The sequence below is a fragment of the Thermobia domestica genome, chromosome 8 (genome assembly GCF_964235325.1).
Source record: "Thermobia domestica chromosome 8, izTheDome1.hap1.1, whole genome shotgun sequence".
Classification (NCBI taxonomy): domain Eukaryota; kingdom Metazoa; phylum Arthropoda; class Insecta; order Zygentoma; family Lepismatidae; genus Thermobia; species Thermobia domestica.
In genome coordinates, this window is record NC_137461.1 from 22614266 (window position 1) to 22632556 (window position 18291).

At 38.1% G+C, this 18291-nt stretch overlaps 1 long non-coding RNA gene across 2 annotated transcripts in view; it reads right to left on the reverse strand.

The window, feature by feature from the left end:
- Window positions 1–17817, reverse strand: part of LOC145691583 (uncharacterized) — a 62570-nt gene extending 44753 nt beyond the window's left edge. Inside the window, exon 1 of one of the 2 annotated variants that reach the window (XR_014132416.1) lies at window positions 17669–17817. This is a non-coding gene — a long non-coding RNA (uncharacterized LOC145691583). Of the gene's footprint in view, window positions 1–2466; window positions 2593–17668 lie in introns of those variants that run through there. The other variant, XR_014132417.1, reaches the window with a different exon arrangement.
- Between the last annotated feature and the right edge of the window lie 474 nt (window positions 17818–18291).

Below are 18291 nucleotides of genomic sequence, written 5' to 3' on the forward strand. Positions count from 1 at the left end.
ACATGTTGAAATCGGAAGTGGACTGGGCATCACTGACCCTAAAATGGTCTACACTATGAATTACTAAAGAACAAGAAGTTGTTCCTCCCTACACCACCATATTTATTTATTATACTTATTTTTTAATACGTTTTTGTTTATTTATTGTATTTTTTTTATCATTGAAAGTGCAACGTGAAAGCAAAAACTTTCATCTTCTTATTATTCAGAACCCCATCTCTGGTTTCCAATAAATTCCAAAGAAAATGCTGTGTGATCCATTGTACTTTTTGTTTTTCAAATCTATATAGACGTTTATCTTTACATACACATCAGAGTCTCTCCGAACTTTGTACATTTTTCTTCTTGGCTTCACATCCATAAATTTAACCATTTTGATCCATTCTCCCACTATGAGAAAGTGAAACAGGTACTGAGGTGGTTCAAAAACTTTGTAGATTAATCTCAGCTAGTTGAGATTATACTCATCTTTGTGCATACGAAAAGTGAGAAATCACAGTATGATTCATAAGTTCCGAGCATTTACTCAGGTGCCTGAGATTAAACTCAAATGACGTCACATTGTCTCGCCTTTTATGCATACAACCTTGAGATTAATCTCAAAATTTTGAGCAAAGAGTAAGATCTCACTTTTATGCATATCACCCATTGTAATATACTGTATATATTTTGGTAAAGGCAGTAGATATTCCTTTATCATAGGCAACCAGCAATGCTATACTACTGTACAGGTTGCATAAAAAGTAGGGAATGCCATGGATTGTAAGCGATACAGCACCGTACGTTAAAGTTGTAGTTATCTGTTATGCATTGCCTTTACCATAGGCAACCAGCAATGCTTTACTATTGTACAGGTAGCATAAAATCTAGCGAATGTCACGCCGTACATCAGTCATAGTTACCCGTTATGGATTCCCTTTATAATAGGCAACCAGCAACGCTATACTAATGTGCAGGTTGCATAAAAGCTAAGAGATGTTATAGATTGTAAACGATATAATACCGTACGTTCAAGTCGCAGTTATCCGTTATAGATTGACTCCATTAACGAACTTGGGCACGAACACGATGTTGTCTACCACAAACGTACTTAGCCGAGAATCGAATAAGGGATCCCATAGACTAGAGGTGAGCGCTCTACCATTGACCAACCATATCTTATCTTTGGACAATATCATAATTAAACAAAAAAATAAAGTCTAATAGTTAATAGTACTTACAGGTTATACTTTATCAACCATACTGAGCGAATAGTCTTTGGCGAAGCGATTAGAGTACGCGCCTTTGGCGTGAAAGATCCGGGTTCGATTCCCGTCGGGAGCTCATATGGTTCGGATTCCACGTTAATCAGTAGGTCCACGTCTCATATAGCCTCGCTGCTGAACGGGACGTTAAACTCAAAATCAACTCAACTTATCAACCATGCTGTGGTGTCATAATGGAAAGCTATATTAGTGTATACTTTGCCATCAGTCTTATCTGAATAGACTAAGCCGGTTATTCTACAGCATCGTTTTATAGCTTTATAAAAAGAAGTTATTTTCTGATTTTTTAAAACCGAAACTGCTCATGAGAATTTTTCACCTCCATAACTTTGTTTATCTTACCTTATCAGTGACACTTATCATTTGGTAGGTCCCATTTTTGGACATAGGGGAGTACGGTGGCTCAGTGGTCGACCACTTACCTATGGTGTGTGGGGTCTCTGCCTCGATCCCCAGCAAAGTAAGTTTAGTGGTAGACAACATCATGTCCGTGGGTTTTCTCGGGGTTACTTCCGTTTCCTCCCACTTTCTCATTCCACCAATTCTTCCATCATCATTCACTTTCTTTAATCATCGTTTCTCTTAGTCTAAAGGGTATAATCATGGGACGTTACCAGCGGCGCAAATCTGTCTTCAACATTGAGGGGACCGGTAAGACCGTTCCCATATTTTTTTTTTTAAGCGATGTTCAAAATATTTGTATGAAGTTGAGAAACAATGCTGTGGAGGATCAGGGGACCAGAGTTGTCTTCAACATTGGGAGGCGGGCAGATTTAAGGTTTATTTTGGGGTCATCAATTTCATCTCACTTTCCTTTATGGTAGTCGGACACAAATCATGGCATATCTCCTCAAAAAGCACATTTCAGATCGATTATTGGGGGGACAGTACCCCTCAGTTCCAAGATTGGGGGGAACATGTCCACCTCATCCCCCCGGATTTGCACCAGTGAACGTTACACTGAAAGATTTCATTTCACTTCATCTTTGGACATTTAATTCCCCCTTAAATCTAATGATATTAAGTAGAATCATTAAGGGAAAGCCTCTTTTATATTTGCTTAGTTACTTACCACGAGAATATATTCCGAATATAAGTAAAATGATACTCGTAATATCACCCCAGTTACATCACATTTACGTGAGAGCTTAGCTCAGTAACCTTAGATAAAGATAAAACAAAATAATAAACCAGCAATTACCTCAATTGTGCAAAAACTGCCCTGTGTAGCTAGCACTATTCCATTGCTAAGTTCACTTTCTTTACTAGAACACACAAGCACAGACTACACCGGCCGTTCTCCGGCGCTTAATGAAGCTTAGCGGAGTATATAGCATGTTTTTCAAGACAATACGTCGTTCACATCTGACGTCATAGCATTATTTGAAGGTTATTAGGGTAGCAGTAACAACAATCCGTGGTGAAATATTAACTTGCGTACAATGACAAAAACGGAAGTACATGGAGTTCGTTCTGTGTGTATATGCGATTATCATTGGCGATGCTTGCCTAATACGACTTGCTGATACCTGCGTTTGTTTTATACAGTTTCAAAAAATAAAACTTTTTTTCCTTATTATGTTTTATGCCCATTAATTACGACAATAATTCGGTTCAGCTTGTGACAATATTACATTAATTTATAATAATAGTTTATCTTCGGAATGATTAGTCAATTAGTAACTTTATTTTTAGTGTCTCGAAGGTCGACATTTTGCAATAAACTTGTATGCCCTACTGACTAATGTTGAGGCAGTGCGTCCGACTAGTACACATTTTAATCTATAATGCAATAATACACACTGACGCCCGCAGATTTTTTCCAAGGAGGAACCTAGTTTTCCTAACTTTTGAAAATGGAAATACCAGATACCCTGCTGGAGTACATATACTCTTAAGAGGCCTCATCCCGGCGAAATTAAAATACCGCTAATTTTACAATAATTATGTGATATCTTCAAATAGATAAAAGATAATTGAAATGTGGAACAAGAGCGCCATAGACAATATTATTTTGCGTGAGGTAGCGTTATCACAAGTCACCTAGTGGCTTTTCGTTTTCAGCCGTTTAGAACTGTCTGGTAAAATACCGAACGGTTGGCAACCCTAGGGGGGGGGTCATGTAGCACAGATACCATGTTAAGCTGTAGGTATACATCTCATATAGCCCCGCTGCTGAAAGGAATTTTAAACTGAAAATCAACATATCAATTGAGAGAAAACGGATTCCAAGGAGGGGGGGAGGAGGCAAAAGACATACAAGCATAATCGCCGATACATACACTCCGATACGGGAGTACACGTAATATATCATATAAAACAACGAATATCTAAGCACATATATATCCTTATTTAAGAAGGAACTGTATCATGAAGGTCGCTCTATAGATGGAGTGGTGGCAAGGAAGAAAGTGAGAGGGCGAAAAAGGCTGCAATTCATGGGCGATATCAAAATGGAAAAACCGTAGTAAGACGAAGCGGTTAGCGGAAGTACCGTGAAGCACGAAAGCTTCTCAGTTGCGGCAAATAACCTGCCAATAATGGCAGAATACCTATGATAATAATAATGATAATCCTTATTAACTATAGTAAATAAACTATAGTACGTTAAAGTACAGTATTTAATATATTTTAACTACTATAGTATGTCAGAGCAAATTAGTATGTTTAAACATAGGAATCTCCATAAAATAAACACCCTTTGAAAATCCAAGCGAGAAATTGCTTCCTCTTTGCCGCCGCTGCGGGTTGCCGTGATAATAGACTATACTATAAAAGAAATAATAATAGTAAAAAAAAAAACAAAAACAAAAAAAAAAAAACGTGAAGCTACTTAAGTAGATATGGCGGGGGAGAGTCTTGACTCCATCAACCGCAAAGCAAAACCTGCAATGACGTTATTATTAAGCACTCTGCCTGTTGGAAAATCCTGGAGCCAATTAGATTTTTTTTTTTCATAGATTCGGATCTGGAAATGTTTCTCGAACATTTCTCCATCTTTCACTTCCTCTTTTAACTTCCAATATTTTCCTCTATTTTTCAAATCATCAAGCAGTTGTGTTCTTCTTCTTCCTATTCCTCGCTTTCCTTCCACCTTTCCCTCTATGGCGGTATGAAGAAGAAAATTTCTTCGCAAGATGTGTCCGATCTAATTGGCCTTTCTACGAAGAATGCTGGCTAAAAGCGTCCTCTTCTCTCTTATCAGTTTTAAAACATTTTCGTTTGTTACTCTCTCTCTCTCTCTATCCATTTTATCTTCTCCATTTTCCTCCAATATCACATTTCGAAGTTCTGTAAATTTTTCTTCTCTAATTCTACGTAATGTCCAAGTCTCTGAACCATACAGTCCAATACTCCATGTATAAGGGTTGACCAATTTCTTCCTTAGTCCAGTATTAAGCCTGGTAGTTAACAGTGATCTTTTGACGTTGAATGCTTCTTTGGCTATGGCAATTCTTGTCCTGATCTCTTTGGTGCAGTACACATCTCTCGTCAAAATAATTCTCAGATATTTGAATTGAATATAAATGAATACAATATCAATATAAGAGAGAATAGGACTCACTTAACTTGATTTCTTCTAAAGCAGTGGTTCTCAAACTGGAAAGGATTAGGATTTTAGATTTCTGGGCTCTCGGCATGTAATGCTATTTAGCCCGTCATAATGTGAGAGATGACGTTCCTCGGCGAGCACACTATCCAGGGGAAAGGGAAGGAAGAAAGAACTCGAGAAGGAAGGAAGCGTTCTGGGACCTATAAGTTAGGTACCATCCCGGCATTTGCCTGGTGTGAATGAGAAAAACCCAGGAAATCCTCATGCAGGTTGGCTGGCCTGAAAAAGCGTTTTACACTTTATCGACCGAGTGCCCCCCAACGGGAATCGAACCCGGAACTTCTCAAACTGGGGTCCGTGGTATCTAGCCAGAGGGTCCGCGCGCCTAAAATTTGAAATGTGTTGTAATAAAATGGATCTCATAGCTATTATGTAAGAAGTATTTTTAAGATTAAGAAACTTCAGCTGTGGGCAGTACGAGTACAAAACAATAACTATTCATCATATCCAGTGCTCAAGGATGTCATTGATTCTTCAGGTTAAGAGGCCTAATCACTGCGAAATTAAAATGCCGCTAATTTTACAGTAATTATGTGATATCTTCAAATACATAAAATATAATTGGAAAGTGAAACAAGACCTCCCTAGACAATATTATTTTACGTGAGATAGGCCTACCTTTATCACGAGTCACCTAGTAGCTTTCCGTTTGTAGGTATTTAGAAACGCGAAAATAAATGCCAATTTTCTAAATGGCTGGAAATCGAAAGCAGATAAGTGAGTCGTGATAACGGTATCTCATCTAGAATAACATTGTCTAGAGAGGTCTTGTTCAACTTTTCGATTACTTTTTATCTATTTCAAGATATCACATAATTACTGTAAAAAAAAAATAGCGGTATTTTAATTTCGCCGTGATGGAGCCTCTTAAAAAGTCTCTGCTGAAATGCACAAAACACTTGTAGGATACTTGAAAGCATTAGCTTCAAGTTTCCGGGAATATTTCCCTGTCCCGCAACCTGGTAATGATTTGATTGAAAATGCTTTCACTAGTGTAGAAATTCTTGACATACAAGGTATGAATCTCCCTAACACAGAACAAGAACAGCTATTGGAACTATCCTGCGATACTTCATGAAAAAAAACGTTTTCAAAGAAAATGAACGTTGTAGTTTTTGATTACGTGTGTGCTGTGAATATGAAGAGTTGTCTAAAAAGGTAATGGAACATTTGATGCCTTTACCTACCACTTATTTATATGACTTATGTGAGCAGACCTTTTCTGCTCTTTGTGGTATTAAAACCTTAAAGCGAAATCGTCTTCATGTGGAATCGGACCTAAGATTGATGGTGACAAAACTAATTCCAGATTTCAGTGCAATTATGGAAAAACACACACACAAAAAAATCATTCATCAGATTAGTGTTCCCACATTTGAAAACATATGTATTTTACCATTATTGGTAGGTCTCATGTTGCAACTAAAGCCTATGACAAACATCTTGGCATTTTAGCTATAAATATACCACATTGACTTGACACCTAGTCTTCCGTTTTAAGCGCTGCTATCGGCTGAAGGAATTCCACTCTCTTTCGCTAAGGCTCTCTCGCTTAGCACCTGCTGAACCCTTATTGGTTCAACGCGTGGGTGTGTCAGAGTGTGAGCTTTAGTTCGCATTTTTGCCACGGCTCAAGACATTTTGGCAGCACAATAAACGAATAAAACGCAAGCTCTGAAGCGACGTTGCCAAGTGGTAAAGGGGTGTGGCTATGACTAAGCAAAGGAAATACAGCGCGATCAAGTGACAGTGGATAGATGTGGATGTGTACAAAATAAACGTGGCAATACCGCTGGCCTCTCATTTGCTAGCAGCATTTAAAAGGAACTTGGAGCGCCGCCTTCAAATGCCAAGATGTTTGTCACGCCGTTTAAGAAGCTTCTATGCTCCATGGTCTTCCGCTTACTTCCTCGTCTTCACGTATGATTTTTCTGTTTTGATATCGTCCATCAGTTATAGTCTTCTTGATCTTCTTCCTCTCTTTCTTGCCACCATATCCTCTAGTATGTTCTTCATGATACAGTTCCTTCAATGTTCCAACCAGTTTATTTTCCTCTTCTTAATAATATCTAAAATTATTATTTTCTCCCTTACTATTTCTAACACCCTCTCATTCGTTTTTCGCTCGACCCAGCTAATTCTCTCCATTCTTTTCCACACTTACGTTTTGAAAGTTCCCACTGTTTTTCGTTATATGTGCTCCATAAAATACAGTATTCCACACCAAGAATTCTATGAGTCTTTTTTTTCAACTCTTTAGTCAAGATCTCAGAAAATTGACTTTTCTTTTTCTTAAAGGATTGTTTGATCATAGTGTAGTGCACGGTCCTGGCTGCTAGGGTCAAAGCATAGAATTAATATGTATTAGACATGAACGTAAATGAAATTTCTTAGAAACAGTCATTAAAAACAGAAACAGCAAAAATTGTTCTCATGCTTTTTTTGTTTGTCTTGCGTTTCTTCCTCAGATAAATCATCAAGCTTGAGAATCGACGCAAATTGTGTCCCACGTTATGTAACATTGATAATCATCGTGTGTCTTGTCTTTGATTTCAGAAAGATTTGCAGGTGCATGCACCTGGTGAAAAAAAAAAAAAAAACAGACAAACGAGTTTAAAAGGTAAGCTGTCCAGCGCATGTCCTTGCACTTGGTAAATAGCATGGTATTTGTACATATTTTCTCTAGTGTATTTTAGAGATTAAAAATTGAACGCAAAACCTATTGATGCAGTATGACATAATGAAATGTACCGTACGTACGTATATAGTCTGCAAGGAAAGTAGTTTCGCCACGTGTTATTTCTAAGATATTTTCTACGTACTTGTAATGTAAGCAACCAAAATATAAACAATCCTTGAAGTGACTACAAGGAAATCTAACAACACATAAAAGTATCAACAAATTTGTTCTAAGTCTTTTTCAAGATGGAGGAAAAAAAATGAAATCTTTAAGTTTTACGTCCCACGATTATGCCGGTTAGGCTAAAGGAGACGGTGATGATGAGAGATATGAAAAAAGTGGGAGGAAACGGAAGAAAACCCACGAGCACGGTGTTTGTCCACCACAAAGTTCACTTGGCGGTGGCTGGGATCGAACCCGGGACCCCAAGCACCAGAGGTGAACGCTCTACCACTGAGCCACCGCATGTGTTTGCCCATAACTATCTGCAGACGAAATGGCTTTAATCGGGCAGGGACCTGATTGGTTAACTTGTTAGCATTCAATTCAGCTCCGAAGCTATATTAAACGTGAATCTTTATGCAAGCGATTACATATTGATGAGTTGTTAAGTTTTACATGCATAGAAAACTATGTCAAACGTCACAGTCAAAATGTGTATAGTCCCTAGCCAGTGGCGTAACTAAAGGCTTGGGGACCCCTCCCGCAGACAGCGTGGAGCGGAGCCCCTTCTCTACGTCCCACTTCACGATTTGGGGGGCCCCTGATGGCTTGAGGCCCCCGCAATGCGAGGTCTGCGGGGCCCTTAATTACGCCCCTGTCCCAATCATTCGATTGAAGTGATCAAGAAAGCGAACAAAGAACACCCGTTCATTATCACTAAAAAGGCAGCAGAAAACTTCTTCCAAATGTCTCGCCTACAACAAACCATACATAACAAGAGTCACAAGGGCACAGGTAAATATCTCCAACTTAGAAGAAAGGACGAAACTCTGGTTGATTTATAGGGACTTTTTGTAACAGAAATATGCCACACGGACAACTATCGGTAACAGAATGTTACATGATATAAATGAATGCCTCCAGTGCACAGTGATTTCTACGACTAGCTAAAATCATCCCAAACAATTGTTACATTGATGCCTCGGAATCGTTTTGTACCTTAACAGATTTCGTGAACTGTAAGTAGTAATATTATTCAAGTAGGATACCAGTATTCAGCCACTTTTGTTCATTTGTGTAAAACATTACAAGCCACATTTTACATTCACATTAAACACAAGAAAGGGCTTTAAATTTTGTTCATTGCAAATAATAATAATAATAAGTCTAAATATCATAACTTAAAAGGAGTAAGACCTAATGTTATTTCATGTTTGTATTATTGTATTTATATGTTTACTTTTCAATACAAATTTTCACAAAAATTAAAAAGTTGATTTACTCCAAATCTCACTTTTGTGGACTAGCAAGTTTTACGCCATAAACTTTCAATTGAAGACTTTGGGGCAAAAACCCGTTAAGTCCCAAAAGTGAAAGTGTAAAGGAGAGCTTCACAACGGTTTTTCCTCATCCGATTCTCGTCAAACTTGCCACCGATATACTAGACCGAAAATAAATCGACCTTTTTTTTTTTTTTTTGTTTCTTTCGAAAATAGGTTAAGGATGGCAAAGGACCCCTTTTCAAAAAAGGGTCCCCTTGACTTAAAAAGGGCCACATTAAAGAAACTAAACTCTGCTGATGCAAAGATAGGTTCAAAGTAGGAAATACGGGTTTTATCGTTTTGCGAGAAAGGGGTTATAAGGGGCAATGGCCCCCTTCGAAATGACAAAGGATTGAACAATCCTTACGGAAATTGCATTTCGATGGGATTTCTTGAAACTTTGATATGTTGTAGATATGGTGTTCCTGAGAAAAAAGTCTCAAGGGGCACAACCACAAATCACTGACCGTTTGGCCACTACAGGGCCACTTTTTTAAAAACAGCCGAAGATAACAACATTCTGGATTTCGGTAGAAATGAATAAAACCGTGATATGTTGTAGATATTGTGGTCCAGAGAAAAAGTCTTAACGGGCATAACCGCCAATCACTGATTGTTTGGTCACTATAGGGCCACTTTTTTTAAAGTAGCCGAAGGTAGTGATATTCTGGATTTCGATGAAAATAACTGAACTATGATATGTTGTGTATGTTGTATATGTTCCTGAGAAAAAGTCTCAATAAGCACAATAAGAACATCTTCTCAGGATCACAATAACTACCACATATCAAGGTTTCGAGAAATTCCATCGAAATACAGAATACAGTTAATTTTAGTTCTTAAAAAGCAAAAGTGATCCTGTAGTGGCCAAACGGTCAGTGATGGATGGTTTTTCTAAATTGAGACTTTTTCTCAGGAACATAACATCTACAACATATCACAGTTTCAGTTATTTTCATCTAAATCAAGAACATACTGTACCTATCTTCGGCTGCTTTCAAAAAAGTGGCCCTGTAGTGGCCAAACGATCAGTGATTGGTGGTTGTTCTTATTGAGGCTTTTTCTCAGGAACACATCTACAACATATCACAGTTTCAGTTATTTTAATTGAAATCCCGAATATCACTATCTTCGGCTGTTTTAAAGAAAGTGGCCCTGTAGTGGCCAAACGATCAATGATTGGCGGTTGAGCATATCGAGACTTTTTCTCAGGAACACATCTACAACATATCACAGTTTCAGTTATTTTCATCGAAATCCAGAATATCACTATCTTCGGCTTCTTTCAAAAAAAGTGCCCCTGTAGTGGCCAAACGGTCAGTGATTGGCGATTATGCCCATTAAGACTTTCTCTCTGAACCACAATATCTGCAACATATCATGGTTTTATTCACTTTTACCGAAATCCAGAATGTTGTCATCTTCGCCTGTTTTGAAAAAGTGGCCCTGTAGTGGCCAAATGATCAGTGATTGGCGGTTCTGCTTATTAAGATTTATTCTCAGGAGCATAACATCTACGACATATCACAGTTTCAGTTATTTTCATCGAAATCCAGAATTTTTATCATTATCTTTGGCTGTTTTTAAAAAGTGGCTCTGTAGTGGCCAAACGGTCAGTGATTTGTTGTTGTGCCCCTTGAGACTTTTTCTCAGGAACATCATATCTACAACATATCACGGTTTCAAGCAATCCCATCGAAATGCAATTTCCGTAAGGATTGTGCAGTCCTTTGTCATTTCGGGTGGGGGCATTGCTCCCTATAACCCTTTTCTTTCAAAAACGACAAAACTCGTATTTCCTACTTTGAACCCATCTTTGCACCAGCAGAGTTTAGTTTCTTTAATGTGGTCCTTTTAGTCAAGGGGATTCTTTTTTGAAAAGGGTCCCTTTGCCCCCCTTAACCTATTTTTCGAAAGAAACAAAAAAGTGTCGATTTATTTTCGGTCTAGTATATAAGTGCCAAGTTTGAAGAGAATCGGATGAGGAGAAACCCTTGTGAAGCTATCTCATTTACACTTTCACTTTTGGGACTTACGGGGTTTTGCCCCAAAGTCTTCAATTATTACCAAAAATTAATGCTGTCACCCATTTGGAACACTTTAAAAGCACACAATTTCTAATGTATTAAACTTTCATTTCTTATCGATAGTATGGAAAGTTGTAAATAGTTATAAATTCCAGTGGTGCGCACCCCCCCCCCTTATGTCTATGACGCACCCCCCAATTGTCTATCCGTAGGTGTTCTTCCATGAAAAAAATCTTCTTTTCGATTAATTTTACCCCCCCTCATCAAACATATTTATATAGATTTTAACCCCCCCCAAATATTTCAATGACGCAGTTTGCGTCATAGCCCCCCCTTGTGGGCACCTCTGTAAATTCTCATAACTTCTCTCCAAATGGAACTATACCAACCAAAGGCAGTTCTGTCGAATCTTAAAAAAAAAGCCTCTTGTAATCAGCTCTCATTTGTAAAAACGTACATAATGATTGCTTTTGGCTATTACAATGGGCTATCTAAGCAACTTGATAAAAATTTAGCATAACATAACAACAACAACATCAAAAGCTATTTTTTATATATATATGAAAAAATAAAGACAGAAGAAATACTTGGTGGGATTAGTGTAGAGGGCACCAAATTTTACTTATCCTCACGCGCCAAAATCTCTAACTACGGCTCTATTCAGATATTCCCTGTTGTCATCTTTCATCAAAAACTGTCAACTTTAACCCGAACACCCGAAATTTTCAAAACATTCGGAGAATCAGAGGTAAAAATTTGACAGTAACATTACTTGCTATTCAGCTTAAATAATTTTGCATTTAATTACCTGCAGGCTACTTCAACTTCTGAAGGTAATTAAGAACTCATATTTTGTTCAACTGTTCATTGTGTAAACTATTCTTTGTTTAAGAGTTCTCACAAAGGCTACTTACACATTTTCATTTGCTTCTTGGCTAGGCTACATAACTTCAGTTTTCGCAATCACCTTATCGCGACTAATACACAAGAGGATAGATATCGGGTTCTTTTCAAGCCGCCTTTATTACCTCTGTCGAAATAGCAGTTCGTGAGCAAATTCGAAAACAATGTAATTATTACAGTAATGCTCGATGCATATAGATAGCGTGAATTACTGTTTGCCAATGTTGTTTTACTTCGTTTATTAGAAGGTAAATATTGCAGTTAATGAACAGTACATGTTGGCATGTTCAGTTTCGTGCACTGTATTTCTACAACAAATTTGCGTATAATACAGATTGACTTCTCAGACACCACTTCAAGTGGCGTAACCAGGACTGTTCAGGGATTTGAATCACCTCTCGAAAGTTTCACAATAATTTGAAAACTGTGCTGTTTAAACAACCTGTTTTATTATTATTATTATTATTATTATTATTATTATTATTATTATTATTATTATTATTATTATTATTATTATTATTATTATTATTATTATTATTATTATTATTATTATTATTATTATTGAAATAAGGACTACAGACTCTGCTAAAGACAAATTTCCATTCATTGCTATCGCAACACCATTTTCGGCCCTTAATGCTATCCGAATACAATATTGTTTAATTTCCCGATACTATATAATCTTTTCCTGACCATCGCACTTCATTCAAACCCATTATATTCACTTTACATTTGTCCATTTGCAAACTCACACGTCGTAGAGTTCGTACGTTCTAGGTTCCTATGCTGAAATGAAAGTTATTATTTTCTCTTTTGATGATTCTTCTCGGAGTAGTCCCCATCCGGAGATTCGAATGGAGAACTCTTTCACCTCCTGAATGTTTTACCTCAGGAAGAACCATCATTATATTTACGAGGGCTGTCTAAAAAGTATCCGACCTTTGGCCAGAAAAATAGTTGCGAATACCTGACAGATTTGGGACCCTAATCCCCTTCAAAGTAGGCCCCTTGTGCTTCCACACACTTAGCCCACCAATCCTTCCACTGCTGGAAACACAGCTGGAAGTCTTCTTTTGGAATGTTGTTCAGCTCCGTCGTCGTGTTCTGCATTATGTCTTCTCTACTCTTAAAACGGGATCCCTTCAAAGGCGTCTTCAATTTTGGGAACAACCAGAAGTCACAAGGAGCCAGGTCTGGAGAGTAGGGAGGTTGGCGAACGGTTGTAATTCCATGTTTGGCTAAGAACGTGTGGATCAATTGGGATGAATGTGCTGGGGCGTTGTCATGATGGACGTGCCAGTTCTTCGCTGTCCACATGTCTGGTCTTTTGCGCCGGACTGCGTCACGGAGTCGCCTGAGAACATCTTGATAGTACTCCTTTGTCACTGTTTGTCCTTCCGGTGCGTACTCGTGATGCACAATTCCACGGGCATCGAAGAAAACAGTCAGCAACACCTTGATTTTGCTTCGCACCTGCCGCGCTTTCTTCGGCCTTGGAGAATCGGGATGCTTCCATTGAGACGATTGTTTTCTTTCTGGGTCGTACCCGTACACCCATGACTCATCTCCAGTTATCACGGAATTCAGATACCCAGGATCAGTGTTGGTGGTGTCCAGAAGGTCCTGTGCAACGTCAAAACGGGTGTCTTTTTGTACTTGAGACAACAACTTGGGTACAAATTTAGCAGCCACTCGTTTCATGTTCAAATTGTCATGCAAAATTGCATGTGCAGAATCTTTACTCACTCCAACATCTTCTGCAATCTCCCGCAGTGTCAAACGGCGATCTGCCATCACCAAATTTCGCACCCGCTAAACAACAGCTGCATTCCGAGCAGTTTGGGGCCTGCCGCTACGCTGCTCACTCTCGACTGATATGCGGCCATCTTTGAATCGGTTGAACCATTGTTTAATTTGTGTTACACCCATCGCATCTTCTCCAAACACCTGCTGAATCTTACGAATTGTTTGGCTTTGAGAATCATCCAGCCTTTGACAGAATTTGATGCAGTATCTTTGCTCAATTCGTTCAGTCATCTTGCGAGAAACACTACCAACAGCATTTCACTTCGCGACCACCAGCTCACGACTGGCACACGCGAACGCGGTGAAAAAATTCAAGCATGCGCATTAAGGTTCCTCCTTCCACCGTGCACGGTGGCGCCGCCTGAGAATCACTACTTTGCGTGGAAAAAATTAAGGTCGGATACTTTTTAGACAGGCCTCGTATTTATTCTCCTCCTTCGTTCCTTCTGGGAAAAAGATAATGTGGTGGTATTCCCATTTCCTTTCCACATCTCCATGCCGTTGACCACCTAATGTTTCATCCGATTTTTAGGATAGTTTCCCCTCCTAAGGACAAGAGGATGCCCTGTCCTTCACCTGCTCATCCGCCCTCTGAAAAGGCCGTTCGCACTTGGTAGAGACTGACTCTTTATCCCGAGAGTCAGTCGGTCTCCACCTACGTCTAAGACTTGCCCTTTTTCTCCCGCTAGGTGATGTAGGTTGGGATTTTCCCTTCGTTAAGGATGAAACCCAAAGACATTCCTTAAATCTCTCCAAAAAAAAAAAAAAAATCACGATTCCAAAAGTTGCATTTTCACTTCTCCACAATATGGCTGCTAGGTAAAAAAAAGACGATGTATATGGTTTCTATTTAATTCAATTGATCAACCACTATCCTAAGGGACTGTAATGTTGTCCTGTAATTCAGATACAGTGGAGTCTCGTTAATTCGAACTTGGATAATTCGAAATATTGGATAATTTGAACAGAAGTCAATTCCCCTTGAAAACTGTATTGAAAACAATAGTAAAAAAATCGTGGATAAATCGAACTTTTGAACCAATGTTTTGGATAATTCGAAGTAAATACAGTTGAAAATTTTTAATGTTAGACAGATGTAAACAGGGAAATACAGTTTTAACGTGTTTTCAGTTATCCAGATGCAGCCATATTGAAGAGTAATACAAAAGATAAATAGAAAATCTATGTAATGATAAAGATAAAGGTAAGCTGGGGAAGAAGTGAAGATAGAGAATGTGTGCCAATCTCATCTGGTTTCAGAATTGGTTGAAAATTTAAGCTGAATTATTGATAAAGTCAACCAAATGATATTAATATCGTATTCCACGCAATACGTGAAGTTTAAGATTTATTGAACGTACAAAAACAATCAAATTTAAGCAAATGAGGTTTACGTCTTTTTAAACGTGAGAACAGAATATTCAAATTGTTACTGGTGTTTAATTGTTTGGGCTATTCAATGTATGCTGTAGTGTTGTACGTAAATACATTTTCCATTGTACACGTAGTTTGAATTATGTGGAGTCAATGTCGTTTGTTAGTTTGCGGTATTCGACCACGCAAATAATAAGCTGCTTTAAAGGTAAAGTCTACACCATACGAATATGTTTCTGATGCACAGTACTTTGGTTTGTTTGTTGTTATATATGTGAAAATGAATGTTGTTGGATAATTCGAAGTTTTTTCGTGTCCCCTTGGACTTCGAATTTTAAAAAAAGTCCACTGTATCTCGAAGGTGAGATAGTGTGAAAGGGAACGGCGGTTCTGTTTCGAACAGATCCAGTATGATGGTCTCTGTATTCGCTAAATTGACTGGATTCTAATTCCAGAATGGTTCAAAACCCACTTAAGAAGTAAATTTCATTTTTCATCGTTGATAATAATTTGAGTGTGTCATTATTTTAACTACAGGATACTTTTTTTCAATTGCATGGAATTATATAAAACGAAAGTGCCCATTCCTCCTAAAGACTTGGGCGCAAACAACCAAAATTATTTTCCTCCAAATTTACGATTTCTTTTTCTCAAAATTTACCATTCACTACAAAATTTACCATTTCCTCCTAAAATTTGTCATTCATCACCAAGTTTACCATCTTCCCTAAAATTTACCACTTACCACCAAGTTTAATATACTTTTCCCCAAAATTCAGTATTCACTACAAAATTTACAATTTTCCCCTAAATTTTTGGGATGCTTGAGCAATTGCTGGAAACTGTTTCCCACTAGCTACTACCATTTTTGATCTATGGTGATCGACGTTAAACCAGGAAATGCTTAATTTCTACTACTTCCGGTGAATTGTTCAGTTATATCAACGAGCTCAAGTCCTAACATCTTGACCAAAGTTGATAAGTGACCTATCAAGTGGTTCTTGATGACCCATTGATCCACCACCCACCGACCACGACCCATCGTAACTTACTGTTATCCACGACTACTGTAACCCACTCTTACCCACGACCAATCATGACCCACCTCCCACCGTGATCCAATCTGACCTACCGCCACCATTAACCACTCTGACCCACCACCTACCATGAACCACTGTGACCCACTCCAATCCATCATTTACCATGATCTACTCTGATCCAACACCCACAAAATCTGTCCCATGATTCGAGCTCTCCTCTCCATTGACTAAAGAGTGTACACTTGTAATAAAACAAGACTGAAATTATCAATAATCGGAGTTTGAATTTCTACGGTCAATCGCTCAAGCACCACTCTGCTACAATACCGATATATACTTTACCTTTACGACAAAAAATGGTAAAGTGTTTGTCACGGGCCAAATTACAATGAATTTCTTTTAATTATCATCTATAATTATTTCCTTGTTGAATTACAGATACTTTTCAGTGGAAAATAGGATGAAATTTGAAAGTTTCAAATAAAGGTAAAGTAGGAAAACGTAAAGAAAGAAGAGAAAAAATGAAATCTTTGGGTTTTACGTCCCACGGTTATGCCGGTTAGGCTAAAGGAGACGGTGATGATGAGAGATGAGTGAAATGGTGGAATGAAGAAAGTGGGAGGAAACGAGAGAGCCCCGAGAAAACCCACGAGCACGGTGTTTGTCCACCACAAGGTTCACTTGGCGGGAGCTGGGATCGAACCCGGGACCCCAAGCACCAGAGGTGAACGCTCTACCACTGAGCCACCGTATCCCCGGCTTAAATTATCATATATCATGGTAAATTATCTTATGGTTGGCTAGCGTGTTCAAAATTTTTAAATTCTACTTCCCGATACACAGATTGGAAATCGTTGCACTAAGCTACAATACTCTCTTACAACATTAATTGTAATTTTTGTTAATATATTGTTCTATAATATGTTTAAGAGTCTTCATCCCAGCGAAATTAAAATACCGCTAATTTTATAGTAATTATGTGATATCTTCAAATAGATAAAAGATAATTGAAATATGGAACAAGAGCGCCCTAGACAATATTATTTTGCGTGAGGTACCGTTATCACAAGTCACCTAGTGGCTTTCCGTTTTCAGCCGTTTAGAAACGCGAAAATAAATGCCGATTTTCAAAATGGCTCGAAATCGAAAGCAGATAAGTGAGTCGTGATAACGGTATCTCATGTAAAATAATATTGTCTAGGGCGCTCTTGTTCCACATTTCGATTATCTTTTATCTGTTTGAAGATATCACATAATTACTGTAAAATTAGCGGTATTTTAATTTCGCCGGAATGAAGACTTAACTAAAATTAGAATAAGTTTTAAAAAAACTGGTGAAAATAACATTAAAACAACATGAGAAGATGATGCACTTGAAAACAAAATTAATCGTCTTGCTTTCGCTGTAAACAAACAAATAATATGTCTTACGCAATATTAAATCCATGTAATATAAATAAAGAGCTAGGCAATTACCTTAATTTTAAAAATGAGGATCCACAATATTAACGTAAGATGCTCTCCACGTGTAGGATTCACTAGAAAACGAGCCGGTATATAGAAATAATATCCAACGGCAAACTTGTTTGCTAGACTTTAGACCATTACGTAACTATGGAAAATAACATTTGTGTCCTTAACGATGTGCAGAATTTCCGGTCGACAGGAATGTATTTTTTTTAAAATTATCATTATTACATTTTTTTCTTTAGTATAATAACTACATTTATCTCGTAACACTGAGTGCACAAAGTGCGAGGAGTCGCCGTCAGATGTCAGCGTGGTATTGAAACTCAACAGAGGTTTTAGTTTCACATGTTCGCAGATAGATGGCTCTGACAGTTGAAACTATTTGTACTTCAATGACTGAAGTGACATAGGATAGGGGTTGGACATTCTTGAGGGTGCCAGATATTGGCAATGTCAGCTTTACTTTCTTTGGGGAAAAGAAGGTGGAACGTAGGGGGTACATAAATTTTTAGGGGACAGCTATTTTTTTTTACTGAAAAAGAGAATTTTCTATACTTGATCTACATTTCATTGGTGACGACGTCAGAGTGGGACGAGCGGCAAGTTCCCCCCAGCGATAGACGTATATT